General features: G+C 40.5%; 1 protein-coding gene across 1 annotated transcript in view; it reads left to right on the forward strand.

Annotated features, from left to right (window-relative positions):
* The first annotated feature begins 425 nt into the window (after window positions 1–425).
* Window positions 426–15866, forward strand: part of LOC135702496 (uncharacterized) — a 280096-nt gene continuing 264655 nt past the window's right edge. Inside the window, exon 1 of the mRNA XM_065223568.1 lies at window positions 426–505. The gene's annotated coding sequence lies outside the window, so the exon portion shown is untranslated. The remainder of the gene's footprint in view (window positions 506–15866) is intronic.

A 15866-nucleotide genomic window follows, 5' to 3' on the forward strand; every position in this document is an offset into this window, starting at 1 on the left:
TTAAATTAGAAGAACATTTGTGATGTATGGGTGCCCAAAGTGTGCATTTCTCGATGTGCACTTGGATATCTGATTGCAGACAAAGAGAGTGATGGAGAAAGAGAGCGCAAAAGCCCGCAATCACTCTATTGTCAGTTGTGAATCTCTCAATTACCGATAGTTGCGCCGGTGCGTCTGTCAAAACTGGTTCATTCTGATAGTGTGGTTCTGATGAATAAAGAGTTGATTAATTCGAGTTCGGTACCCAGGGGACTATGAATTTTGTTTTGTATCAACAAATGTTTTCGGAAGTGTTTAATGGATATTCTTTATTACACTTCAGTCGAAGAGTTAGCCTTTTGATAAAAACGAAAATTCAAGCTGAACATTGATTAGGCCCTAAGTAACATTGACAGATTCTCTCCGTCGATTTTCTCTTTGTATCTCCACAGTCATGTAAATACATTCCCAAGTATTTTCAGCACACAGATCGATAAAAAAAGCTTTTATCTAGCATCTAGAAATGGTTATGTGCTCAAATTATTAACGAAATAGAAAGTCGACGAAGAGAAGTGATCAATATTACTTAGAACCTAATGCAATGTTCAGCTGGAATAAGTTAAGTTTTGCAATTCTTCCTACTTCGGTTAGCGCGAAAAGGGCCATACAAGTTTTGTTTATACAAGATGATAGGTTCTTCAAATGTTACGTTAGGTAGTGATTAATATAGTGATGGAGAATATGTGACTCGAATTCATGGAGCATTGAAAAATAAAACAAAAACTAACATGTGGTGGTAAACTATAACGAATAAAACTGGGCGCACAGGTAAACAAATGAGGCACGCGACGCCTCTGACTTTTTTATTTTTTTTCTTGGTCACTTGGCGCGGATTGACCCAAATAATCAATCAATCGGTTCATTAGTATATGAATGATAATATCAAACTTTAGGGGGATTAGTACACAATTGTTAAGACTATCAACGTGAAAAATGGAATCAGCATCCCAAAACTTATTAAACATGTGATTTTAAGACAGATTTTGAAACATTTAGAGGCCCACCGCTAGTAAAAATACCGGTTCATAACACCAATTAAAGGGAATGAGAGAGCAACAACCAAAGCACTAATTCAACAGCAATTCAAGAATAAAGCGTTTGCAAATATCCAACTCCATTAGATCAAGCCACCGCCTCGGATTTTTTAACGAGTAAAATTCGAGAAACAACCGAAAAACCTACAACTCACTCAAGAACAAAATTTATGCGTAAAGCTAATTTAATTAAACTATCACGCACCAGACCCCGATCTAAGCCTAAACACGACCGATCGGTACGGCTCAACCTACAGCCTACGAGCATGCATAGCAAGTATGCGTTAAAAATTGCAAGTTGATCGAAATTCTTCGCAAATATTTCCTCCTATTGCACATATAGCTGTTAGCATTCATACTGCGAAGATATAAAATATTCATGTTGCGTTAAACAAAAACGTTCTGCAGGATTTTGAATCTGCCAGACTGTGAATATAGTGACTACAATTTCGTCTCGATCTCGATTGCTTCTCTCTTCTTTTCTCACACGCAACGGTGGATTGGTAGCCTGCTCAGCGATACCACAAATACTGATTTTTGCACACGAACAAACTTGGTAGGCCCTTGTTTCTGTTGATACCGTTGGGTACTGCACCGAAAAAAGTTCTCATATAGTTTCCATATGGATTCTATTTATCACATAAATTTCATTGGACACATAAGGTTCATGTGATTTTGTAGTGCGATTCGCAATTATGAGATCACATGAAAGTTATGTGAAATTCTAATTTCCATTGGAAATGTGATTTATTTTTTGAGTGTGTAACAAGTTTCTTAGCTAAAAAAAAGTAACCTTTAGGAACTATTTTTTGAGCTAACAAACTAGCGGTATCAAAATAAACACGGGGGTTATTTTTACGTGTGCAAAGATCGGTATTTGTGGCATCGCTGAGCCATGGGAGAATTGAGTAAAACATTGTAAAACAGGTTCCGATAATATTCGTGCGTACTTTGCTGTTAGTCATCATTCAGTTGGGGATTTCGAAAGCTACTAAACGCAGCAAGTAATCATGAACGAATCTAAAGTGTGTGCAATTTTGGAACATTTAGATGGCTCAACTTCCGTTAAAGATTTACTTCAAAATTCATTCAACGAAGTGTCAATCCTCCATGCAGCAATTACTTTACCGGGTGAAAACAAACGACGAATCGTGAAAGCCCTGATTGAAGCCGGTGCAAACTGTGATCGCCGTGATGAAAATGGTCAAACTGCGTGTGAATGTGCTCTAATCGTGCTGGGTGATCGTGAATTGGCCACCGAGATGATCGGTGCCGAATTGAAGAAGTTACCGAATGACCGTGCCCTCTATGTGCTGATCCGGCGGGGATCACTGGCCGTGATCAAGTTGTTTTTGGAGCAGAGGAAGTTTGAAGAAGGGGAATTGTTTGAGCTGCTGGCAAATGCAATGGTGGAGCTGAACGTGAAGAGAGTGATAATAGAGAGTGAATTGGAGTTGTTTCTTCAGCATCATTTGGCGGAATATGCATTTCGGAAATTATCTGGAGATAAGAAGGGCGGGAAAGATGTGAACGAATGGCGAATACATTTCATGGTGATTGCAGACAGTTGGAGCTCGTTGAAGAAGCGGTACAACGATCGAGACTATGCCAATATCGATAACGAATTTGTCCATCGGATTCAAACGATTCACAACCACCTGTACTTCATTAAGGATAAGCGATTTGTGAAACACCTGCCAACGATGGAAACTGTGTTCTGTTTGGCGATATTCCTGGCGATTTGCAAATGGCCTGAAGAGTATGCTGTTTTCAAATTGATGATCAATAAATTAAACATAATGCAATTTCTAGAAGTAGTCTGTAGAGAACTCAAACAGATTGGATTGAATTTAGATAAGTTCGCAGAACAATTGAAAAACACACTTGATCAATGCACTGAAAAAGACAAAATCCCTTCAAAGGAACATATGTTAATCTGTTGGTCGAATGCAAACCCATCCAGCAAGCTTGGTGAGAACATTGTTAATAAGATCGTAAGTGGGTGCAAAAAGAAGCTGAGTATTCAGACAATAACTGCTGACATAATTGCCAATGAAAGCATTGAGATACCAAGAAAAATCAATCGAAGAGATCGATCTACACTGGCGAGACTAGGTCGTTGCTACTTTCGCACTAAACAGCTATATTCCATCCAGAAGTGCATCTTCCACCAACAAGCGCTGTCCAGCTGTACCCGGAACATTGGATCCGACCCGGTAACGGTTCCCGCTGTGAAGCGCACCATCCAGGTAATCGGCGAAGCCATCAAGAGTACGAAAAATTCGCCCAACATCCCGAAAAAGATGGAAGCTATCCTCGCACAAATGCTTACAAACTTCTTCCCAACCACCAACAAATACTTCCGGGAGTTCTTCTCCCACAAGTACTCTCTGGCCAAGCGATTCCTGTTTGGGCCATCGGAATCACTGTACTACAATACCATCGTCAGCCGATTGGGTCATGTGGAGATGATTTTCTCGCTCTTATTCGTCTGTTCAGTGCTGGAGGCGTGTCGTTCTCTGTTTGGATCGATGAGACGCTGCCAGAGCGTTGCTCAACTCAGATCATTACTACAGTTTGTTGGAAATCTTGGCATGGCAGAATTAGCACAGACGCAACAGTTTGGGAAAGTTGAAGCTATGTTCAAGAAAATGAGTGAAACTATTTCAAATTCACAAGGTGATCGACGAAAAGTTAATTATCTGAAGGAAGCGTTGAAAATGAAAGAGATGGTTTTGACACCCATGCGAGATGCTCTTATAAGCAAGTGGATCATCAGTTTCGAAGACATTAAACTGGCAGTTCTAGGTGGCGCAGAATTGATTACGGTTCATCGAATGATTGAGTGGGATTTGAATATTTTTGGATCGAGTGAAATCTACGATAACATTCAAAAATATTGGTTATCGAATCATGTGATAGTTGGATTCCTGGTGGTTCAAGATGCTGATATGATCAACCATGATCCTTCAGTTATGAGTGGAGTGTTGTCCACAATAGAGAATAAATTGCGGTTGATCGAAGAGGAAGAATATCCGGTGATAACTGGTAAAATTTTGGAGGATCTTGCAGTAACTGATCCATCGCAGGAGCTAGCAGACGAACTTCATAAGCAGCTATTGAAATACTACGAGAATATTTTCTTCCTGGACAACAAGTACAAGGTAATCAAGCAATTGTTCAAGAGTCGGAAGCTGCACTTGGACGAAGAGTGTTTGAAACGGATGAGGATTCAAGATGAGCAATCCCTGCAGAAAATTTACGATGATAGAGTTCACGATATCCGCAACATGTTGAACTCTACTGGAATCTTCTCAGTCGATGACTTGGTTGCCAAAATCCATCGAATTCCGATGCATATCATACTAGCTCTGGAGTACTGTCAACTAGAGCTGAATGAAATTCTAATTACAGTTGGATATTCTGGAGACAACTTTCACTTGCTGAAGCATCGAATTCCATTGATTCATGGCCGCAACTACAGAAATTACATGGCCCATGACTCCTTATCGTATAACGTCTTAACGGATAGCTCGCGAATCAAGGTTATCGTCAATGCCTTTGTACTCACGAACTGTTCAGTGAATCTATTCGGTCGAAACGCAGCAAGTGCTGTTCAAGATTTCACTTTTCCAAATTCCAATGAAATGCTTGAGTGGTCGATGAACCAGAAGCGCTTAGCTAGTAGCATTCGTCGAATGGAATGGGATGAAATTCGGAAGTGTATCGATGGAGGGGCAGATATGCTTGGACTTTTCTATGGAGCAATCGGTATCTACGAACCATTCAAATTCGAGCTGACGAGTGTAGAGCTAGTTGATCCAAATTTTCCTGAGGACGCTGTGGTCAAAGTCATGAGATTTTTTGAAGGCGTTTTACCAAAATGTGCCAAAGAGATTTCGAACCCTTCTTATCTTTCGTGGTATGCTTCCAAAAGTGGAGATTTGGATAGAGCTTTTCATATTTTCAGTGAACATCAGCCGGTGATAAATTTAGCACTACCTCAGCAGTTTTTCTACTGGAAAGATCTTGTGAAACACCTACCTTTAGAGGTCCTGAAATCCAACGAGAAAGATCAACGTGGAAGAACAATTTTGAATCGATTTTCCATGGCAGGGAACTACTTTGGGGTGGAAAAAATGCTTGAATTTAACCCGGAAGTAGACGTTAACGTCTCATTAGACTACGCCATTCGATACGGATTCGGTCAAATAGCAAAACTACTCTTATCCAAAAGCTCAAAGATTACCGAAGGAATCCGACAGATGGCGATCATTAACCACCTGAACGCATTCCTTCCACAGCTATTCGCTGACGTTAACGACGTTTTACTATCCAGTGAAATCCACACAATGACAGCCGTCCGTGTTAACAACCACTTTGCCTTGGAGTTCATCATCGACCGGCTCTACAGCCCCCCCTACACCCATACCTGCCTGCCCAGTATGTTGTCCCTCGCAGCCTACGTTAATCACTTTCGCATCGTAAAATTTCTTTTGTCCCTTCCGAACGTGGACTACTTCACCGAAGAAGCTGTATCATGTGGCCACTTGGCACTCCAGCATTCGATTCGCCGACAAAATTGGCCAGCTGTGAAGCTGCTTCTCGAACTAGGAGCGTCTCACAATTGGATCAACCCTAACCGATATCAACAACCGCAGACGGCTTTTCAGATGGCAGTCAAAGCGAACAGCTGTCAACTTCTTCGAATGATGCCGCACGTGAATCGGAGGTTGTATCGGTCTTTGGAGCATCCACTTTCGATTGCTATTAGAAATAATTCAACTAAAATGGTTCGATTTCTTCAAAAACTGGGATTCACGTTGCTTGACAGCGATAGAATTCTCAAGGTGTCGGTAGAGTGTGGTAACATGAAATTCATCAATGAAATTTTCCGTGCGCTGGACGAATCTGTTGTTGTTTCGAAGTCATCGGAAGGACTACTGGCGACGGTGGCTCAATTGTTGTGTCACTGGAAGGCTATTGCCTATCTGGAAAAACCAGAATGTGGCTCCATTACAGTACTTATGCAAGCAGTCGAAATGGATGGCTGCGAACTTTTGTCGACTCTGATACACAAAAGTAACGATATCCGAAAGGTTAATGACCGATTCATCACTCGAGTTGAGTTCCATTCCAAAGAGGGACCGATTTGTGCGTATGGAAATGAAGGCGCGATTAAGAGTTCAAAACTTTTTGAATGTTGTGATGTGTTGTTCGGACGCTTGAAGGTGTACATGGATAGTAGTGCGAGTCTTTCCAAAATATATCTTCCAATTAGCTCAAATTCCAAAGGCTTGCATTTCGATTGCTACTTGGCGAGAGGTGACGAAGGGAACTCAATTGATCTAGATTCCATACCGATAAGTTCGATCAAAATCCCGGATATTTTCAAACCGATTATGGAACTCCTCAAGGATTCAAAAGATTTAGTTTTCGGAACGGTTCAAGAACCCTGCTCCAGTTCCTTAACGTACTTCGTAATCTTCAGCGACATATCATGCCTGTTCCGACTAAACATTACTCAAGTGCCGCAACCCCTAAAACTTCTAGTAAACTCTGGAGATCACACCGGTGAAACACCACTGCATCTGGTCGCCACGCAAAGAGGTGATTTGGAGTCGATGAATATCCTACTCACCAACGGAGCAAATCCCATTGCAACCAATTCAGTGAATCAAACTCCACTGCATGTTGCATTGGTAGGACTCAACTGCTCCAAAGCCATGCTTCTGCTGAATCACTGCATTGAACACGATCTCAAATCACCGGATGGCACCTCCGCGCTAGAACTGTCGAATAGTCAAGGATTCCGACCCATTCACATTGCTGCCATGATGGGGAAACTGGATGTGGTACAACTGCTACTACAACGAGCTGTTAACGTCCGAGCGATTGATAGTTTAGGTTTGCATGCATCTATCTACGCAATGTGTTCCGGTTACCTAAAGGTGCTGAGGATTCTTCTGGAACATGACCCTGGACTAGTGCACATTGCTGACAATCGTGGCCAAACCTTGCTCCATTATTCGACGAAACGTCATGATGAGGACGGGATTCTTTTGCTTCTAGAGTACGACGTAGATATCGCTGTACGAGACTTCGAGGGGCGCTCAGCCATACAGATAGCATTGGAGCAAGCCTACACTCCATGGTTAAAGATCGTTCTGTTCTACGCCAGGGTCAATGGGAAACATGGCCTACTGGATCATTTAAAAGAACAAGGAGTCCCAGCAATTGCCTTCGCCGTACTCCACAGCCAAGCTGACCTGATGCAGGCAGTAGTGGAATACGAAATTGACAGCGAACTCGGCGCGGAACTGGCCGGTGAAAATTTACGGAAACTTTACGAAATTCTTAGCGCCAGAACCAGTAACGAAGGATACACTGTGCTTCATATTGCTACCCGGTTGGGTTTCGTGGAGTCCGCTGAATTTGTGTTGCATTGTCAAACGCGGTACAATGAACTAAGTGACCGGAAGATGAATCTATCGCAGGATGTGGTTGATCTACATGGGAACACTCCTCTGGATTATGCTTTAACCAAGCAGAATGAATCGCTTGTCAATATGTTACTGAACAGTCAATAAATAATTGCTTTTGTCATGATTAGTATTGGGTTTTGATTTCGAGATATTTCCATGACGTTGTCTTCGAAAGTGGTGCTCAGCAGTGACTTACAGTGGGACCATTCTCACTTTTCCCGATGTGTAAGCGTTTATTTGTGTTAGAAGAAGTTGCTTGAAATGTTATTTAGCATCTCTTTTTTTTATAAATATGCATGTACAATTTTATTAGGGAGGTATTACATTTAGAAGTGCAGGAACTCAGCGATGAGTAAATTTGCCTCATGTTTTCCCAGGTTTTTCCAGGATTTTCCAGGGAAAAATTCCCGAATTTGAGAAAAGTAAAGATTGGATTCACTCAGTCTATTGGTACTACTCCGAGACTGAATAAAATTTTCGTCAATTTCCTCATTTTCCGGCAGATTTTTTAGGTTTTCCACAGGAAACCATGAGACAAATTTACTCATCGCTGAGTTCCTGCACTTTTGGCGATTATGAGTGAACTAAACTCAAATTTGGGTTGTTCTCATTCGCCGTGTAGATGCGAATTGACGTAATAGACTTAATCATTTTACAAAAGGACACTCTTGAAAATTGCACGAATGTGCAACTGTTGCTATGTTAATTAAAATTATCACCGATTGCCAGCGAAAAGCGATTTCCCTAACACAGATTTCAAAGTTGAATTCCATCCGGTCTCATCAAACGGTGTTTATTCAATCCCCGCGTGGTGAGTGGTGGTGATCTCGGGCACACAACGAAAGGCTCCACGCAAGCAGCGACCTTCAGCCCACATGAGCATCCATAGATCTTTTTCTGCATTCCAATATTCTTCCATGACTCACCTAGCAATGAATATATGATCATCTGTTGATCTACTTCTTGTAAATGCTCCTTGATGGAACCCTGGATCTCCTGTGAATTTTCGAAGCTGGTTACCTATCCATTTAGCATATACTTTATAAGCCACATTACAAAGAGATATTCTATGAAAATGATCGGCTTCTGAAGTTCCTGCCTTTTTTGGAATGGGAATTTGCGTCGATTTGTTCCAGTTCCAGTCTTTACGCATTATGTTTTCTACATATACCAACTTCATAATTTCAACTAGCTCTTCTATCGTGCTCTGATCTGCATTTTTAAGATATTCTAAAAAACTCAGTCTGGCCCTGACGTTTATCCATTACAAGAAGTATTGATTATAAATCTAATTTCATCTAAGGTAGGAGGGTTTGGTAACAAAACATAATCGTGTTCATTTCAAAAACCTATTTCTGGCCCTTGACAATCCTTCAAAATATTATCCCATACTCGTGTACTAATTTGTTGTTTTTCTGTTTTCTGAAGATTTTTAGATAACTGTATATTTTTTTTATTCGCATACCTACGTCAAAATCGTTTAATTGTCTAAAGAATAACATAATTTCATTTTCCATATGGTCTTTTATAGCTTGAGCTAACTCGTGTTTGCGATTACCTAATTTGTATTTATAGTTCTGCATGTCAGGATGTTTCTTGGAAAATCTCAAAGCATCTATTAAATTATTAAAAGCTTTTCTCCGCTTTGGTGTACTTGGGATTTGAACGAGGGGGACGAAAGTAATCTTGTCTACATATCATTGAACAGATTTAAATAAAATTTGCATAATAATTCAGATTGTTTGGAATAATTAGATTCATAATGAATAATAACACGCGCCTGCCGCCATCATCCGATTTCATCAGATTTCATCCACTATTCATCGATAATCTTGGATGAGTTAAAATTATCTGTCCGTTTACTCTAATAAGTTTTAGAGTGTTTATGTTTCTGTCAGTTTCTTGATCGCGCCTAGTGCAACCGCTGTGTGATACTGTTAAATACTTGGCTAATGGAAACATATAAAAACAACATTACCGATAGATTAATCGGACCTATTCAAATACTGCAGTGAATTGATCACACATGCGAATTCCGGTAGCGTTAATCTGCCTGAATATGAGCGAAACACCTCGGAATCCCCCTAAACCACTCCCCAGTTGACAACCCATCCGCAACAGAAGCCTAAAGGCCGGCGCACAATAGATACGTTTTCGGGTTTTTTGACAGGTAATGCATGGGCTAACTGTCAAAAAACCTGAAAACGTATCCATTGTGCACCGGCCTTAACTCCGGCACTCCTCTTATACCGCTTCAAACCTTCAATTTCCCTCGTATGATCCAGAATCCTCCAACCGAGAAACTCATTTGCTCCTGCAATCACCTCAGCCTTCAACCCGGAACACCTGCAAACTTTGATCTATAATCAACGTTCTAATCCTCCTTCTCTTCGCCTTCCTCCCTCCATAATTTCAAAGGGAAGAAGAATACAAACTGAGTGACGGTGTCTTGAACCTTAAACCTTGAACTTCTTCGGGAACCTACCCAATCAAAGCTGAACAATCTTTGGCTTCCCATCATATAATCTCGTCCGCGCCCGGGATGAACCCTCCTCGGTGTTCCCAATTGAATAATTCTGACCGTGAAAGTACCGGGGTGTCCACGATGAAATTGCCACACACAAAATTGATTCGCAAAATTCGAGTTTTCATCCGATTGCCATCAAATTTTCAGGGATTGAGAAATAACTATTAAACTTCATTTTACCATTTTACTCGTATTTTATTTACAGTCCATACGCAAATGCCCGCACCTTGGCCTAAACCCCGGCCATAAGATTCTGCACAACCTGTGAATCAACCGTTTTTGGCATGTAAACCCATCCTTTCTTCAGTTCCTCGACTGTCTTCACTACCTTAGGTCGTTTAAGAAGGTGCTGCTTCATAATCGCCCAGTACTTCTCGATGGGGCGGAGCTCCGGAGTGTTGGGAGGGTTGAACATTTTCGGCACGAAATTGACCTTATTGTCCGCATACCACTTCAGCACGTCCTTGGAGTAAGTGGCATGAGGCCAAATCCGGCCAGCAGATTGTTGGGACGTTGTGGGCCTTCAGGAGAGGAAGCAGCCGCTTCTGGAGGCAGTCTTTTATGTACACCTGTCCGTTCATCGTGTCCTGGGTCACGAAAGGTGCACTCCGCTTCCCGCACGTGCAGATGGCTTGCCAAACCAGGAATTTCTTCGCAAATTTGGACATCTTCTGAGTGCGGACATGCTCCGGAACGCTGAACTTATCCTTGGCCGTGAAAAACAGGTTGCCGGGGATCTGTTTGAAGTCGGCCTTCACATATGTTTCGTCGTCCATGATGCAGCATTCAACTTTCGTCAGCATGTTGAGGTACAACTTCCTGCCACGGGTTTTGGCGGACTTGTTCTGCTTCTCGTCGCAATTAGGGGCCTTTTGTACCTTTAACGTTCGAAGCCCAGCCTTAGTTTTGGCCTTCTGGACAAAACTTCGGCTTAGGTGCAGCTTCTTAGCCACATCCCTAACGGAGGCGTTCGGATTTCGGTTGAAGGCCCCAACTACGCGGTTGTGATTTTTGGTGTTGTACGGAATACTTTTTCCTTCACTTCTGGGCTTCCGATCGGTGGTCAACCGTTCCTCGAACCGCTTAATCACTCGCGACACCGTGGAATTCGCGATTCCCAACGTTTTAGCGATGGAACGATGCGAGAGATCCTTGTTCTCGTGATGAATGCGCAAGATTTTATCACGCACGAGCTGTTCTTTCGACTCCATTTCCGCGAGTTTTGATCACAGGACTTTAAAACAGGATGTAAATAATGCTCTATGAACTAAATCCACCCAAATTTTCATTAAATTCTACCCAACGGTTAAAAAGTTAGAGCAATTTCATAGTGTGGCAATTTCATCGTGGACACCCTTTAAGTCGGAAGAAATTTCTTAGAAATATAATGAGAGAGAGAGAGAGAGAGAGAGAGAGAGAGAGAGAGAGAGAGAGAGAGAGAGAGAGAGAGAGAGAAGGATTAGTAATTTCCATTTAATTCCACTATCTTATTTGCTTATCCTTGACAGATACGAGTATTTCTTCTACAACGTGCAGACTTCTTCAGTGTCTTGTACTAAGTCGGAGTCGAGTATTAGTACAAGACACTGAAGAAGTCTGCATATTGTAGACGAAATACGCGTATCTGTCAAGGATAAGCAAATAAAGTAGTGGAATTAAATGGAAAACACTAATCCTTCTCTCTCTCATTATACAGGTATTCCACTAAGACGCCCACATTCATCAGGATTCTTGGAAATATTTGAATTTGTCTCTTAATGGTACTGACAAAACTTCCAGAGGAAGAATAAAGAAGATCTTGTCGAGGAAGTTTGAAGGAAGTTCTACGAAATGTCGGAAAAATATCCGATGGGGATCTTCCAACATAAATATTGAGAAACTTCTGGCAAAAAATTTGGAAACTTTCGGAAAAATCCAAGAAAAGTTTGGAAATCGAAAGCCATTCTCGTAGTAGCCATTTCCAGGGGAATTCAGGAGAAACTCGGAAAACCTTCCAATAAGTCCGAAAAATCCCACGGAGACTGACTTATGGAGAAACTTCCAGAGGAAGACGAAAGAAACTTCTGGGAGAACTCGATAGATACATCCGGTAGAACTTTATTTGAACTTCCTGGAGAAGACGGAAGGAAGTTCCAGGAGACACTGGGAGAAATTTCTGGAAAAAGTCGGAAGATGGGGAAATATCTGGAAGAAATATATTTCTGGGGGATGTTAGCACAATATTCCCTGAAGTTCCTCACATGCTCTATTGATCCAGCAATTTTTCTTGCAAACATCCCTGAAACCCCAAAATGTCCCTGAAGTTTTCGGAACATTCCTGAATTGCTCTTCGGTATATCCCATAATTCCTCGGAACTCCTTGAAAGTTTTGCAATTTTCCTAAAGTTGGGCTGTTTTGAAGTTCTCTGATCATCCTTGAAGTACTCGAGACTTCCCTGATTATTATGAAACTACCGGAAAATCTCTTATCTTCTTTAAAAGTCCCTGGATCTTCTTTAGCGCTTTGTTTTTTTTGTAAATTAATGAACATAAGCATTAAAGTTCTCTGAACCCCCACATTTTTTTATTTTTTTTTTTTATGTCTGCGAGTTATATCATTTACCAAATCAACAGATGCAGCCAGCAACAAGCACACTCACCGCATTTCAGGGACTCCATGAGCGATCTTAACGGTTGTGCTGTGCACTACTGTGGTTACTACGGTCGTGGTAGTGCACCGGTTCACACGAGCTCCTGAAATTCTTCCACTACTATGCGGGCAGTCTGATGGTCATCGGTACGAGAGTGTAGAAAACTGGGAGAATAGTTAGTAAAAATAGATCTGTCATCGCGATCAGTGACAAGGGGCAAACCCTTGTTATCGTTTTTTAAGTTGTTTACTGTTAAAATAAATGTTGTACTAGTGAATAAATCATGTAGTGTCGTTTTCAAACTTAAATAAATTCGTGTATTGTGTCAAGAGTGTGTTTGATTGCTACATGCGAAGGAGGATCTGCCGATGACAAAGATACAGGAAGAATAAGGATCACGGAAGGAAAGGACGATTCGCTCAATAAGGAAGGAGGTACGTTTTCTGGTGAAAGTCGTGTGGAGGTCAAAACCAAATCGGTCTGACAGGTCTCCGACATTTTAAATTCTTGAAACTGCCGATAAAAAACACAGAACTTACCTTAAAATGTTCACACAATTTTCTAATGTTCATGTAACATCCCTTACGTTTCCAAAATTTTCATGAACCTCTCGGAACTTTAAGGCAGTTTTCGGAAATTCCTGAAACAAATGGAACTATCCTGAAAACCATTAAATTTCATTGAAGTTTTTTGGACTTGTGAAGTTTCCAAAATATTTCAGTTTGCTTAAGTTCATTGGGGCTCTCTGGGCTTTCCTGAGTTTCTCGGGTTCTCGAATTTGAATAGAAGATAATGAAACTGTCTTTAATTTATCGGAACCTATTCAAAGTCCGAACTATTCTTAAGTTTCAGAACTTCTGAAAAGTTCCTGAAGTTTTCCTGAAGCTAATGGAATCGCAATAAAACTCTGGAAGCATTCCTGAAGTTCCGGGGAAGTTGAAAAAACTGACGAGAGAGAACGGAAGAACCTTTCGAGCAAAGCCAGAAGAAGCTTCCAAGGGAAGTCGAAATAGCTTTCCGGAAGGAATCGGAAAATAATTTACAGGGTAAGGTGGACGGAAATTCCTAGGAAGGAAAGATTAAAGAAATTTAAAGAAGTTCAAAAATTTACGTTTTAATGGACCATTTTTTCCACTGAATAAAAGCATTTCCCGATTTCCAGAAATTACCTACCATCAGCTGTTTTTTGAATGCTTGGTAACCAAAAAACGGCGAGAAAATGGAAGCATTAGTCGAAAGAGTATCAAGAATAAGACATTTTTGAAGATGACATTTTTTTAGGGCAGACTTAAAAAATTTAATTTTAAAAAAAAGATAAAAGTCTCTCACAATAGTTTCCTCTGTCAATTCAGTGCGGGCAGGCAGTAATTCTTTTGGTTATTAATAAAAAATCGGTATTAAAACTCAAAATTCAGTATTATGAGAAACCTTATCTGTATATCGGTATCAAGTTTGAAAATCGGTATAAATACCGATAATATATCTGGCAACGCTGGTTGTTAATTTGTTGTCAATGAGGTACAGAGAGAGGTGAAGCAGATCGTGAAATATGGTTGTATTAGTAACCAAAAAATCAACGTAAACGCAAGTAGTGACGTCACTAATTGCTTGTATCTTACAGAGGTTTTACTCACACAGCTTAACCGATTGCTTCACCTCGGTAATCCAGCTCATTGATTTGTTGTTATAAAAGTTTTTGACGTATAATCGGCGCACACTAATACACCATTGAAATTGAAGGAGTGCAAGCAAGAGGGAAACAGATCAGTTGGAAAACAAACCATCCATTCTTCCCTGTGTGCTATAGAGATTGCTTACGTTTATCGTACGCACACTACGTCACGTATACGTATACGCAAAATGTTTTCATCAGGAAAAAAAAACTTCTAATCGGAAAATTTTGCTGATGAAAACAAATCACGGACACAATTACACTTTAGCAATCTCTATAGATATATCTCTATAGAGAAAGACGATTAAACGTCAAAAGAGTCTACACGGTAAGAAAAAATACTCTAAATTAAGTTAAAAAAAAACTCAACGTTGGGTTCTATCATTTGAGGTCCGCCGTTGAGTGAATCAGAAAAGCGGCGTTGGTTAAAATTTACTCAACTATTGAGTAATAATAAATGAACTCAAATATAAGTTTATTTTCATTGAGGTTGCTGTTATGCGCCTTTAACCATACCCTAATAAAAAATAACCATAAACGAACGATAACCCAAATCATTGAACTATTCCACAAATGGTTTGGATGATACCCAGAACACGTCGTTAAGCAAATTAACCATACAATTTTTATTAGGGTATCCTTTGCACAAGCGTTGATAGACGAGTGGTCAACACACGGGCCCGGTAATCTCAACGTCCATGGTTCGGTTCCAGTATGTTCCGTTTTATTATTTTTTTGTCAACTTGGTCAACGTGGATTTATGATCAGAATACTCAAAATTGAGTTTTCTTCTTTAACTTAATTTTACCTAGCCCCACGGAAGCCACGTGATGAGTGAAAGGAACTCAATGTTGGGTACTTTTTTCTTACCGTGACGGTATTCTGTCATGTGATAGTTAGAGATGTGACCCGATATGTTGGAGATGTGATCGATTAAAAACGATTTTATTTAAATTAAAGATTTAAACGCGTTTATATCGGATAAAACCAATTTGCAAGGATATAAATCAGTTCGTAAAACTAAAAGGTATTTTTGGAGAAAATTTTAATAAATCTGGGACTTTCTTCCCCCTCGGATTTGAAGCGTTTCTAAATACTAATATAAAATAACTCAACTGTTAGGTAGTTTTGTTTGTTCGTGCACGCGTTTACACCCTTTTAGAAAACTAGTTCACTTACGGACATGGAATTTTCACGCTAAGATTAACACTTGGCTATGGGATTTTTCAGTAGAGCGACCAAATAAGAAAAAAAGTCGCCATGTTTCACGCATCCAGTGACGTTTGTAAAGTGCTTTGTACACGGCGAATGAGAACAACCCAAATTTGAGTTTAGTTCACTCATAATCGCCAAAAGAGCAGGAACTCAGGTATGAGTAAATTTGCCTCATGTTTTCCCAGGTTTTTCTAGGTTTTTCCAGGGAAAAATTCCCGAATTTGAGAAAAGTAAAGATTGGATTCACTCAGTCTATTGGTACTA

The sequence above is a fragment of the Ochlerotatus camptorhynchus genome, unplaced genomic scaffold, assembly GCF_037179485.1.
Source record: "Ochlerotatus camptorhynchus isolate MF236.1 unplaced genomic scaffold, CSIRO-AGI_Acam_v1.1 ptg000017l, whole genome shotgun sequence".
Classification (NCBI taxonomy): domain Eukaryota; kingdom Metazoa; phylum Arthropoda; class Insecta; order Diptera; family Culicidae; genus Ochlerotatus; species Ochlerotatus camptorhynchus.